The sequence below is a fragment of the Aegilops tauschii genome, chromosome 2 (genome assembly GCF_002575655.3).
Source record: "Aegilops tauschii subsp. strangulata cultivar AL8/78 chromosome 2, Aet v6.0, whole genome shotgun sequence".
Lineage (NCBI taxonomy): Eukaryota > Viridiplantae > Streptophyta > Magnoliopsida > Poales > Poaceae > Aegilops > Aegilops tauschii.
Window position 1 is genome coordinate 652565559 of NC_053036.3, and position 14191 is coordinate 652579749.

The following is a 14191-nucleotide window of genomic DNA, read 5'->3' on the forward strand; positions in this document are numbered from 1 at the left end:
CGGTGGCTCCGGTCGGCGTCGTGCCGCGGCTCGGCGGCGCCCTGGCGGCTGCAGCCCGCAACGCGGCGGCTGCGTGCCCATGGCCGCGTCCTGGATAAGATCTGGGCGTCAGTGGGCTGAGGGCGGCTCGGGAGGACCTCCGTCGGTCTTCTCCAGCTCTGGTTGGTTCTCTGGGGGCGGATGGTGGCGGCGGAGCAGAGGCTTCGGGTGGTCGCGTGCCCGGCCTGGTCTCATGGCTGGATTCCGGCGGGCGGCGCGGGGTGGGGTAGTGGCCTGTCTTGGTTGCTGCTCCGGCCGTGGGCGGCCGCGGTGTTGTATGGTCCAGCGGCGGCCGTCCGGCGGCGCGGCGGCTACACGGTGGTTCGGCAGCTCTGCGCGCGGGGCTGGCTTTTCTCCGGCCTCGGCTCGTCTGTGGTCGGACCGTGCCGACCTTTGCGTCATCTCCTCGTCGTCTGGGCTCTACTTCTGTCGAAGGGCTGGCTTTCTTCCAGTTGCGGTCCATCGCTCGTCTCGCGCCCGGCGCGGCGGGACCGAGCTCGTCTCGCGCACGGTGTAGGACCGAGCTCGTCTCACGCACGGTGCAGCAGGACCGACCTTGTCTCACACATGGTGCCGTAGGACTGAGCTCGTCTCGCGCCCGGTGCGGCAAGACGAGTCGATGGAGGCCCGTTTTGGCCGGCCTATTGGGTCTCGGCGCTGGGGGATGTCCAGGAGTGGGAAAGGCAGGATCTTTCCGCTCGTCTCTTTGGTTGGGGTAGTGGCGGATCTCGGGTGTGGTGGTGTCTAGGTCTTGGATGCCGGGGCGGCGGCCCTGGGGGTGGTGGTTGCGCGGTGCTCTTGAGCCGAGCCCGTGGCTGGGTGCTGCCCGGTGGCCATGGCCGTGTGGGCGGCGTGGTAGCCGGGGTGTGGCGATCGGTGGTGGTGAGTGTTGTCCGGGATGAAAACCTGTTCTTTCTCCGGAGGGACCGGCGGCGGCGAAAGTTCCCTTCTTGAAGGCGTCGTCGCGGCTCTCACTACCCTTCGTGCGGCTCGAGGGAAAACTCTAATCCTCGGATCGGGCGGTGGCGGCGGCGGCGCTCCGGTGTCGTATCCTTCCTGAAGGCGCCGTCTGGGAGCCCACGGTTCGTCGTATGCGGTTTCGGTCTCTTCACGTTAGTGTTAGGGGTGGTGTTGCCGCGCTCAGCGCCTATGTATCCTACCTTGGGTGTGTGCGTGTGTTGTGGTGGTGTGCGTTTGTACTTGGTGATGTTGATCTTTGCTTTATATATAAAGCGGGGCGGAAGCCTTTTTCGGTAAACGACAAAATCACTGCATCTGCGGCTATCAGTTCCCAGTTTGCATCTCTAGGACATGTTCTATCTGTATGCATTTTATGTGTTTTGGTGCATCTTAACTCTGGAATCAGTGCATCTGCGACTTCTTGTATGGTTTATGTTCTTTGCCCTGTGGTTTCTACTTGTGCTTTTTGTCTTTCTTTCGTCTTTTGTATTACCTTTTTCTCAGGCCTATATGACGACCTGTGGTGTCTCCTGCTAGAAAATGAGTTGCACCACTTTGGTGCGAGTCCGAGAGGGATTCTGTTTATCTTAGCTAGTCTGAATAACCAACAGGCAGGCAGTTGGTTTCAGGTTTCAAAAGAAATATTTACTAGTTGGTTTCAGGATATGGTTTAGAATGCAGCGCATTTAAACTGATATTTATGTTTGATGGCTAGTAGAAAGCAAGATGGGTCCACATTAAAGAGTCGATTAGGATTAGTTTTAACAAAAGGCAGGCAGCTCAGCCCATTTGCTGAGCATTTTCTGGCACAAGAGTCGGCCAGTCAACTTAGTAAGTGTATGAACAACGAACACTGTTGGCATGTTAAAGATCTGGAATGTGCTTTACCATGCATGGATGGGCACTGCGTCTGCATCTTCATCTTGATTAGAGCGTACAATGAACTCTTTTGGCATTTGAGGTGTGGTCTTTTTTTTTGAAAAGGAGGTGTATACCTCCGGCCTGTGCATCTAGACGATGCATGCAGCCATTTTATTAATTATTCACAAATATCATACAAAGTCATACATCAGTAAGCCTGAAGCCACCATCTAGTCAACACTTGTTGCTACTCTTATCCCTTGATGAAGGGGTGCCGAATGTCCGAGCTAAATACAAAAAAAAATCGCACCAAAGCTTGACATCTAAAGCCGGATGCCCCAGCCCAGCCACATGCCAAGACTGGGTCACACACTGGACCGACGCACCCTGAGAAGTTGCCGTCGCCATCTTCCACTGGTCCATCTCCAAAGCAGGAACTGACGCATCGACCTTGCCTGGCCTGCCGTCGACGTCACCATGACGCCAGACAACGCCACCATCCTGCACGTATTGGTCCACACTATTTTGGTTGATGCAACTCATTGATTGATTCATCGCTATTTTGGTGTATGATGCTGTAGAGTTTCCATTCTATTCCAGGATTATTTCTCTTCAACTCTAACTAGAATGATGATGATGTAGCGTTTAGGATATGTTTTCATCACAACTTGAACTGATTGGTCGACACAGAAAGAAAGAAAGAAAGAAAGAAAGAAAGAAGAACACAGAGCTGAGATTGCTATTGTACAAGATGCCAACAGCTATTACATGAGATATTTTCTGAAACAAAATCACCATCAAACAGACAACTGAAAGTGCCAGAATATTATATCCAGATCCTAAGAATACAAAAACAGAGCAGTTGGAAACGATTTGCAACGGTAGGGTAATAAACCAAACCAAAGAAAACCAGAATAGGATATTTTGTTTTGGCCAGTTGATCCTGGTGTTGTGAATACATATATACTATCTATCATAGCCACTAGCCATCAAGTTCCTATTTACCACAGCCAGCCGGACGACCAAAAGAATACCAAAAGGAGCTACTGCCAAACCCCAGGGACAGAGCAACAAAAACAGAAAGTAGTGTGGTGCAGCAGAGCAGCAGCTGCTTAAGGTTCAGAGTTATAGGCGCCCTGAATTTGTTGCTGATCGCAGAGTATTTATGTCCTTGGAGTCAATCTGTCCTTTGGGTCTTGAAAGCCATACATGAACACACGTCCGTTCTCTGCAAGACAAATGTGTCTGGAAGTGCCCATCACTGTCTGTACGTGCTGGTGGCGTCCTTTGCCTGCCGAATACCGACATCCTTGGTATCAACAACATAATATTGCGTGTGATGGAGACAATAACAAGAATAATAGCACGGTAAGACATAGATAAAAACAAAGAGTAAGTGTTAACCAGTTATTTCCCATACTCCCATTGAGCTCCCAACTTGCTGAAAAATATGGAGTATGAAGGGCTAGTAGAGTAGAGGTTCTACCTTCAACCGCAAATCGCAATTCCTTGTGAAATAATTTGTTTTGTTCTATCCTGAAGAACATGTGCAGCTTTTCTAAAATGGCGACCATACAAGTAATGTACCATTCCCGTGTTGCGGCTCGAGGTGCTGAACAGTTAGCTTGTTGCAAATCAAACTGTTCTCTTTACTTACTGACACCAACCTAATATATAAGTGCAGTAAGAGTGATGCTCAGCTGGTAAAATTAAGAAGCAGAGGATGCTACTCTGCTCCAGTAGCTAAATAGAAGTACACTACGTTAGGTAGCCCTGCTGCTCTGGCTGCAGGAGTGCAGGTGGGTGATAGCCAACAACCCAGTAGAAGTTAGGTGGGTTAGCTGGGCATAAGTGGGATCCCATCCCACTTAACAAATAGCTGGGCCTAAGGCTGGATATACGCAGGTGCCCAGGTAGTTTTCCTGTTGTTCCTTGTCTGTCTCTGATTTCACAAAGTTTGAATTTGCAATAGCAGTTCCAGCCCACACCCTAAAGAGCACATCCCAAATGACAAAAGAGGCAAGATGCAAGATGGATCATTGTTCCATCTTCCATCTCAAATTACAACCATGATGCAAGATGCATCCCGTCATATCATTGTCCAGAACAATCATGATGCAAGATGCAGCGCCAGGCACACATTCCAGACTCTTAACATGCTAACTAGCTGCAGCAAAAAACACATTCATTCATTTCAGATACAGCTACAACATGTCTTACTTGGACATGTGCACTGACTGGCCGACTCTCATGCCAATAAGATTGTGCAAACTAATCCTAATTTACCTCACCTGAAAAACTGTGCAAACTAATCCTAATTCATTTCATCTGACTCTCAGACGCACACCCTGCATCTCAAAAGGCAGCTTCTGGTTACCAGCGATCAAACCTGAACAGAGCATTCAATTTTACTGTGGCATCCTGAAATAATATCACAGGCGTCGGAATCTGACCCCTACAAGCAGTCACAGCAAACTAGAAAATACATTCGTTACTTCTGAAACCTGAAACCACCCCCCTCCTGCTCGATGTTCAGACCAGCTAACATCATTTTTTTTTACCTCCTCTCAAGACACACACAGCAAAGTGGTGTGCCTCATTTTGTAAAAATAAAATTGGACAAAGCAGAGAAGAAACAAAGCACAAGCGTAAACCACAGGGCTAATAACAGCGCATCGAGATGGCGACACAGGTCTTCTTACAAGCCAAAAACCAGAGCAACCAGGTTTACAAAGACTCTTAAACCAACTCCTAACAGACTTGGACTGACTTTTAACGGGCTTGGATATGCTCTCCTGGACAAAAACCCCACCATTCAAATCCTACTCCTAATACTTAATCATACGTGATCTCCTGCGGCCCAGATTTGCACACCGCTGGTACTCTTGACCCCACATAACAGACTCCGTGTCGTTTCATAGGTTACAACAAGTTAATACGATTGTGCAAACTGAGAATTTACAGTTGCGCAAATATGAACTGCAGAAAGGCATCAAGTCTCGTTGTCCTCAGGTTTTCCAGTTTCCAGCTATGGCTTTCTTCTCGCCTGCCATCTACTTGTTCCTTGTACTTAAAGAATAAACCATGGTCAGTAAAGCAAATTTGGCCACACACAAAAGAAAAAGAGTTTACACAACACGGGCACCACATAACTATAAGCTAGCAAGCGCAAGTTCTTTCAAATGTTACACATATAAAACTGATGTAAACATTACAGTTTCCCTTCGGGGAAATATTAACGGCTCAATATTCTTTTTTTTTTCATAAGCAGAAACAAGATATATGATGCATGTAGGTATCATCAATGAGCAAGTTCAGCATAATTTAGTGATAGCAATTTATTTCTAGTATATAGATAACTTTGATCAAACAGACAAGTGAAAGCTGGACGGGAAATAAGTGTTAGCAGAAATACCTTGGATGGGATCTTCCCCTGATCTGACCGGCTTCCTCTAACTATGGACACCCACGTACTAACACTACCTTTATGGCAGGCAGATATTCTTGTGTAAGCAGGTCATCAAGGGTTGACAATTTATAACAGCCAGAAATGCATATGTCATTAAGGGACGAGAATGCTGTAGTTCTACCCATGTCTCCAATAGATACAAGAGATTTGCAATCAATGCGCAGCTTCTGTAGAGATGGAAAACTCCACATTTGTAGTTCAATGGACTTGACAAACTCACATTCTAAATCAAAGTGGGTGAGGGAGCAGCAGTCAATATTGCAAAAGAGACCAGAATGCCGCAAACGGAGCTTCTTAAGAGACGGCGATACCAGTCTTTGGAGGCAGGTGTTTGGACAATTGAACACATCCAGTTCTTCAAGGAAATGCAAATCCCCAATGTTTTTAGTTGGCAGTGATGCTAACACATTACACAGTACAATGTTTTTGATGGCCGGTACATAATCTGGATGAAGAAAATCATCAAGGCTTGATATATTTTCGCACCTATCAATGGTCAGGGGGCGAATAGCTCCCATGCGACGTCGTTGAGTTGAATTGTCTCTCATGCGACATCGTTGGTTCAAATGGCTCTCATGCGACATCTGCGTTGGAAAAAATAGCTGCCGTGCGACACTGCTGCCTAATCCAAAGACACATGTTTAAAACTCGAATCAGGTGAGCGGGACCCACAGCGTGGGACCCACTAACTTATCCAGCTCAGCATTGGTCAGGTGAGCGGGACCCACAGCATGGGACGCACTAACTTATCCTGCTCAGCATTGGTCAGGTGAGTGGGACCCACAGCGTGGGACCCACTAACTTATCCAGCTCAGCATTGGTACAAGAGGACACCGAGCCGTGCCCCGAGCCGTGCAGCACCCGAGCCCTACCGCGGCCTTCCCATCCTCCTCCCCCTCCCCGACCGTTGTTGTTCTTCTTCTCCGGCGACGACGCGCAGCAACGCCGTTCCGGGCCGCGACCTAGCAATGTCGAGCTCCGCTTCAGCCTCCCGCCGCTCATGGCCGCGCTATGGCGCAGTGCCCATGACAAGGTGCCCTGCATGCCCACGTACCGCACCCCTGAAGCGGCTAGTCACAACGACCGACAAGAATGGCAACCTTGGGCGGGAATTCGTGAAATGCGAGAGCAAACCAGAGCAGGGAAAGGTGAGATTTTACTTCTCAATATGCCAATTTTGTTTTTTGTCTCCCAATTTCATATTTTTCATCGGATTTGGGATTTAGGGTTCATCTTTCCGATTTCAGAAATTGAAGCAATGCACCCATTTTGAGTGGCTAGATGAGTACATAGAGCGGATTCAACTGGAGGGTGCATCAGGGGAGCTCGATTTACCGTTGGAGGTGGAGAAGTTTGGATCGGGCCCGTCTGGATCTGGCAATTCCATTGGGGACGCCCATTTCATTGGTGCTACTGTGGGGGATGCAGGAGTGACGGCAGAGCTGAAGAAGCTGAACAAGCAGATGAAGAAACTCATCGAATTGCAGAAGCAGGGCAATTTGATCGGGCTGATGGCTGTTTGTGTAATTGCTCTCGCATTTGTTTATGTGATGATAATTAGTCGTAAGTGAATAGATTGGGCATCATTTGTAATCGTAATGATATGGGGGCAATGATATGGATGTTTGAATAAAAGTGTTGCGCTGTACGAATTCGGCATGTCTTCTCCACTCTGTTTCGGCCCCGTTTTTTCAGTTCTTCAGTTCGTCATCAGTTTCAGTTTCAGTGGTAGAGGGAGAAAAGAAAAAAAAAGGTTCGCCCACAGTTGCCCGAAAAGGCCAGGCCCATATAGAAGTTAGGCAGGGCCGAATAGAACATATCCAGGCCCATTGATAAAAGAAGTGTAGCTAGTGCAAAAAAAGTGCACACGGTCATTGCCATCGATATATCTTTTCGGCTTTAGGTTATTTCACAAATTTTAAGTTTCCTGCAGTCACCTTTTTTTGAGATAACTCATCTGATAATTATTTGAGCTATTTTTATGCACAAGCTATCATGTCCGATGGTAGGGGCCCGTGTTGTTTCGCCTAAAACAAAAGGTTGGTTCTAGTTAGCAGTCTAACTTGCGGTCTTTGTGGGGCGCCCGTCTTTGTGAACCAAAAAAGTTGCAATTGTTTGGTTCTAGTTTATTTCAACTAAGAACCATTTTTAAATTTTTTTGATTTGTGATATGGTGTTTTCAAAGTTTTTACTCATGTGTTTCAACCGAAAAAGGTTGTGCCCCTCTCAAAAAAAGAAGACATCTAGTGTGCCCCTAGTAGCATCTCCTTACAACATAGAGGGGCATCCCCTTACAACATATAGTGCATAAAACATAAAAGGAAGATAATTAACTAGACACGTGCTAACAACAACTTTTATGATTGGATCATGTTTTAGTGCATTTTTTAGTTCACATGGCCACATAAATAAAATGCAATGGAGAAACTTTAGGCCCGAAAAAACATTAATATATAGCACGATAGAGGGGCATCGGGTACCCTAGTAGCATCCCCTTAGAGAACATATAGAGGGGCATCCCCTTACAACATATAGTGCATAAAACATGAAAGGAAAATAATTAAAACTAGACATATAGCTAGAAGACACGGGCACACACGCCCCAACCAACACAACACAAGCTAGATGGATAGAAAGACTCGCACTTGAACAACTCCTTGGCCCCTCCTTAGCCGGCGCCCCTCACTCGTCGTTCTCCGGCATCTGGTAGGGGAGGGTGTGCATGCCGTTGGGGTGGGGGAAGATGTGGTGGAAGTTGGTGAACGCGATAAACTCGCATCCACACCAGAACACCTGGCCGAGGAGGTGGTGAGCGTCATAGGGGTTGGTGAAGGTGACGTGGAGGCCGATGACGATGCCATTGGCGTCGCCATCGTACTGCTCATGGAGGTGGAACATGGGCGGAGTGCCCGGAGGGAGGTGGCGGTAGCCGGCTTGGAGGAAGAAGTGAGTCAACTCTCTAGGGCCCCTCCACCTTGAGATGGCCCACACCCTCAGGCTAGTCTCGACGATGACTCCGGCCGGGTACTCCCTCTCCGGCACGGTGCGAGGGCGACAGTAGGTAGGGCCGTAGAACTGCATGGTGGCTCGAGTGGTGGATTTGGCTCGAAACGAAGAAGCGGAGGAGGCTTGAGAGATGAGTGTGAGAGGGATGAGGAAATGGTGCCCTTTTATAGCCGCGCTGCAGCCATAGTCAATGTGTACACGATGCCTTCTCTTCTCCGTTCGTGCTGGCATAAGTAATTGCGGGCATTAATTCAAAAACGGCGGGCAGAGCATCCAAAGAGGCACGGGCGGCACAGGCGAGATGCATCGTTTCGTGGACTTGCATCGGCGGTGACGCCGCGTGTGAAACAGGCCCGTTCATCCGCGCGTGACACTGAAAAAGGAGCTGCACCACCGACGCGTCCGTCCCGTGTCTCAGGTTCAAACATGCATTTGTTAAAAATAGCTTAGATGCGACATACCTATACGCTGCGCCCCTGCCGCTGCTTTACTGCGTCGATGCGTGCATGCAAGCCCGCATGCAAAGGGCTAGGCTGTGTCCCAGCGTTCACGAGCACAGAATAGCTAGGCTGCGACGCCGTTGCATGGCATGCATGGGACAGGGATGGCCCACATGTCAGTGACCCTCCCGCATGCAGCCCATCCCCCCCTCTCGACGGCCGTGCGCACGCACGCCAGGCTCTGCCGGGCCCGATCCGCTCGGCCCAACAGTCACTGAGATGCTCCCCCGCTCAACGTTATCTGTTTGTCAGAGAAAAAAACGGTGGCCAATCAGATTGGAGAATCAGGGCTCCCACGGATCGCCCCCGCGGAATCCTTCTAGAAGGCCTATCCGACGGCCGCAGTTTGGCGTTAGGGTTAGATCGACGGTGGACATTTGGCGCTAGGGTTACATGGGTTTTGGAGGCAATCAACGGGGTTTTGAAAGGTTTGACCGAACATTCAAATGTGTATAACTAATTCAAAAAAAAAAATCTAAAAAATGAAAAACCTGCGCATATAGTCTTTTGTTATGTTACATAGTTATGATATAAAATGATAAACTTGATCTAATGATCTTTGCATGAAAAAACCTTCACAAATTGGACTATCTTGACTGAGGTTGCATAGAGTTCAAAGGAGTGAGAAGAGGGTTTGAGGTTTTGAAAATGCAAAAAATCAAAAACCTCACCTTAGCTTCATTTTGGAGTGACTAAGGAGGATCTGAAGTTATTTTTGCATTTTAAATTTTTAAACTTGTTTTATTGCTGACTTTGTATTAAAGGGTGTTTTTCAAAAATAAATTAATAATATGAATACTTATTCAAAAAAAGGTGAGACTTCGTATTGATCCTATATAGGTATAATATAAGCTAAGAAAATCTTTTTTTGTGATTTTGAGAAGGTTGAAAAGAACTTGCTTAGAAATGGGGTCGTTTTCCCTTACTTTGGAGCCTGTTTGGACAACATTTTCAGTGACTATGAGTTGGACTTCACAAAAAGGGTTGGATTGATGAACTATAAAGTGCATAGTAGTACATAAAACAATGCAACATCACAGAACAAACAAATGAACTCCAAAAATATTGGAGATAGGTTCAAATTTGAATGTCGGTTCAAATTTGAATTTTATTTCAAGTCAAATCAACATCATAGCACATAAGTTTTCACATGAAAGAACATAAGTTTTCACATCAAATGACAACAAACATAAGTTTTCACATCAAATTTGAATGATTTTGACTCTATTTCTTTTGCTTCTTTCTACCACTCGATTTCTTCTCCTTTTTTCCACCGTTTGGTTCCACGGCGCATAGTTTGTTGATGTTGATGCTCTTGCTTTTTGGCCCCTTGGTTTTCTTGCCAACTCCACTAGGCCCCCTCAACTTTTGCCCCTCACCATGTCCCACTTCTTTAGTTTGCACTTCTGTAGCTTGAGTAGATGGCACACATTGTTCAACTACTTCAGTTTGCAACTCAACACTTGGCAGCACAACCTCCAAACATGGCAACATAGCTGTCAAAGCAGATTCGCATGGCAGCACAACAGTTGCTTCATCTGCAACAGTTTCAGATTGCCCTAGCGCCTGCAAAACAGATTCAGTATGCATCACATCGTCCAAAACAGAAACACTTAGCTCATGTTCAGCAGTAACAGTTTCAGTTTGCTCCATATCTTTGTCACCAAACATTATCTGCTTAGTGCTCTTCCTTCTAAAACCATTGAGTCTTGCTTTTTTCACTGGCCAGCACTGTTCAACAACAAGAGGTGGGGCTTTTTCTGCACGCTTCCTCCTAAAAAATAAAGCATTTCACTTGGTTAGATACTAGAACAACTAGCAAAATCAAAAACTTGCAAAAACAGTAACATAAATATACTTTGGCCTTTGAGGAGTGTAGATGCATTTGGATGAACCAACTCTGTGCCCAAGTACCTCACACAACTTGCACCTATTTTGGTTACCTTTTTGAGCCCTTTTGGGCTTATCATTCTTTTCCTTTTCCTTTTTCCCCTTCTTACTACAAGCACCTTTCTCAAACCAAGCTTTGAATCTGCTCTATTTTGGCCTCCCAGCCTTTCTTCTAGTGACAGGGGGACACAAGGTAAATTCTATTTCCACCTCAGGCCACTGAGATTGGTCAGTCAGTGCAGGAATTGGACTTGCATATGCAGCTTTGAATTTTTGTACTGAATAATACTCATGCAAATATGGGTGCATATTTAACCTGGGTTTAGATGCCAAAAAAAGTATGGAATGCTCACATGGTTTTCCAGTGTGTTGCCACTCTTGGCAAGTGCACTCATGCAACTCAGTATTTACCACATGCCTCTTGCCACTCTTTGTATCTCTAACTTCAGCACCCCACAAGGAAGATTTCTCAACAGATAGATGTGAAAGATTTCTACTCCTGTTGACCACCTGTTGTACCACTGCTGGAAGCTTGTCCCCTTCCAAAATATTAGCAATTTTTCCTCTCAACTCCCACAAACGCATGATCATGATCCTTATTTGGTCCACCATGTCATGCACATGCAAGTCTTTCAAATCCTTCACTTTGTTGTTAAAACTTTCTGCCAAGTTGTTATTGATATGATCACATTTTATGGCAGTATTAAAACCTGATCTATACCACAACAGAGAATGGTGTGTGTTCAACCATGAAGCAAATTCATTATCACTACATGATGCCAATATCTTACCAAGGTGATAGGAATGTGTCTGTTTGGTGTAGGATCTTGCTGCTGGCCACATGCGCCCAAATTCATCTCCTCTGAATTTTTTTATCAGATTCACCCACATATGTCCAAAGCACTCCCTCTGCTCAGCATGGGGGAAAACATTTTTTACTGCATTTTCCAACCCTTTACATGCATCTGTGTGGATGGCCAAAGGAGAAACTGGCCCTATGCATCTTTTCAGTTGCATCATGAACCATATCCATGATGCCTCTGTCTCTGATTGAAACATTCCTATTGCAATTGGGAACATCCAGTTGTGTCCATCTAGAGCATTGCATGCAGCCAACTGACCATTCCACTTTCCAGTCAAAAAAGATGAGTCTATGCTCAAATATGGACGACAACCTGCTTTGAATCCATCTATGCAAGGCTTCAAACACATAAAAAACTTGCTGAAAAAAACCTTGCCATCCTCTGTTACCTCTGTATCTATCTCCACCACACTTCCAGGTGACCTCTTCTCCAACTCTGCTTTAAAACTATACAACATCCTAAATGTATTTGCCCAGTCACCATACAATGATTTCATGGCCCTTTGTTTTGCTTTCCACACTGTGGTATATTGCAGCTGGATGGGGTACAGCTTCTCCAAGTCAACTTTAAGCCTCTTTGCAGTAGTGTTTGGAGTCTTGGCTAAAATAGGAGTAATCTTCTCTGTAACCCAAAGTTGTCATGTCATCTTTGAAACTCTCTGTGAAGTGGTCATACATGTATGCTGGTGTGGTATTTGATTTACCCTTACTGTACTTCCATCAGGTTGTAGTCTGGCAGACAAGTACCATTTGCAAGGATTGCCACCACCATCATAACCTTTGCACCGAGCATAAAATTTCTTTCGATCAGTCCACATAGTCTTGGCATCAAATTCTATTTTCACTGCATAGGTCCTGAAAGACATCCTAAACTCCTTCATGCTTGGCCACAACTTTCCCACCTCAATAACTGGGTTCTCTTTGTCATACAAACAAACCAGCTCATTATCATCTGCATCATCCACATCATCTGCAGCCTCTCTCATCAGCTCTTCTTCATCCTCATTTGCATTTCTAGGGCATGTGTTACCATCAGCAGGCAAAGAACTGTCATCCTTCTCCTTATCTTTGTCATCAACTTGAATGCCAAACATTTCGGCCATATCAATGTCAGATATTGGTGTAATGACCAAATCTGTTTTTTCATTCAACTCTACTACATTCCAGTCAACAACAATCTTCCTAGAACCATGGGTTCCCTCCTCTCCATCTCCATCAATCCATGTATCTTCAGCTACTACAGTCGGTTCAGTCAACAATGCCAACATCTTCTTTTGTGAAACCCACTCATTATCTTCCACCTGTGCAGCCATCTTTCATGGCACATAACCAACTCTGGAATGAGTTTGCAGATCAATTAGCTCAGCATAAAATGTTACTTGTTTGCTTGCCCACCCTTTTTGCTGATCAATTTCAGCAACCATGGATTCTCCATCTTCAATTCTCACATATTCACCATTATAGTTATCGAAACGTTGCAGAGATACCTCTTGTTCTGGACCCCAAACAATACTCTCCCCAATTCTCTCCACCAAATTGCCCACGGCCTTCTCCTTCATGCTCTCCAATTCCTGGGGATCAACATCTGCAAATTCTACATCCAACCTCACGGTGGTATCTCTATCAATGTCTTGGACATTGCCATCACTGAGCTTGGCTTTACAGGGGGAAAATTGCACTATAATTGCGAATGTGGTGGCAAAACCTGAACCCCCCTGTTTTGTCAATGGCAGGCAGCGGCAGCAGTGTAAGCGACAATCACTACCAAATCGAGTTCGATAACAGCTAAAATAGAAAAGAGGGCGCAATTACCGATTTGAAGCACTGTCTCCTCGCTCCATCTCATTCAGCCCCCGCGCTCCTATCCAATCGAGATTCTAAAACGTCAAGAAACAGGGGCAGCATGAGGCCACAGGTTTATCCAAAATTCTGGGGAATGGGACTAGAGTTTGGAAAATACTCACTCGCAATAGCCGCTGCCGAGAAAGGCGCTCCACCACCGGGCGGGCCGCGGATCCAATCGAGATTCTAAATCGCCAAGAAACAGAGGGGCAGCATGAGGCCACAGATCCCCCAAAATTCTGGGGAGTGGGACTAGGGTTTCGGGCTCACTCGCAATAGCTCTGCCGCTACCGAGAAATGCGCTCCACCACCGCGGAGAAGAAAGCGCTGCCAGAGAAGATGCTTACGGCGGCGCCGCTCGCCCAGTCCAGCACGGGCGAGTCGAGCACGGTCACACAGTCACCGGTCGAGTCGTGGACGGTTGACTCTTGACTACGTGGCCCTAGGTGGACCCCACCAGTCAGAGCACATAACCCCCGGTGTCCTAACCAAACCTCAGCCTAACTAACAGCCAACTAGCCGCGTAAACGGGTTGTCTTGCTTGAGCTATTTCTGCGCTGGGAGACGTCACATGAGAGCCATTACAACCAACGACGTCGCATGAGAGACGATTCAACTCAAAGATGTCGCATGGGAGCTATTTGCCCATGGTCAGGTCTGTCAGGGACATGAAAAAACCAACTGCAGGTATCTCATTTAAGTTTATGCCCTGTGTGATCATGGGAGATGATATATCGCAACGAATGAGTTGAAAGGGAGCAG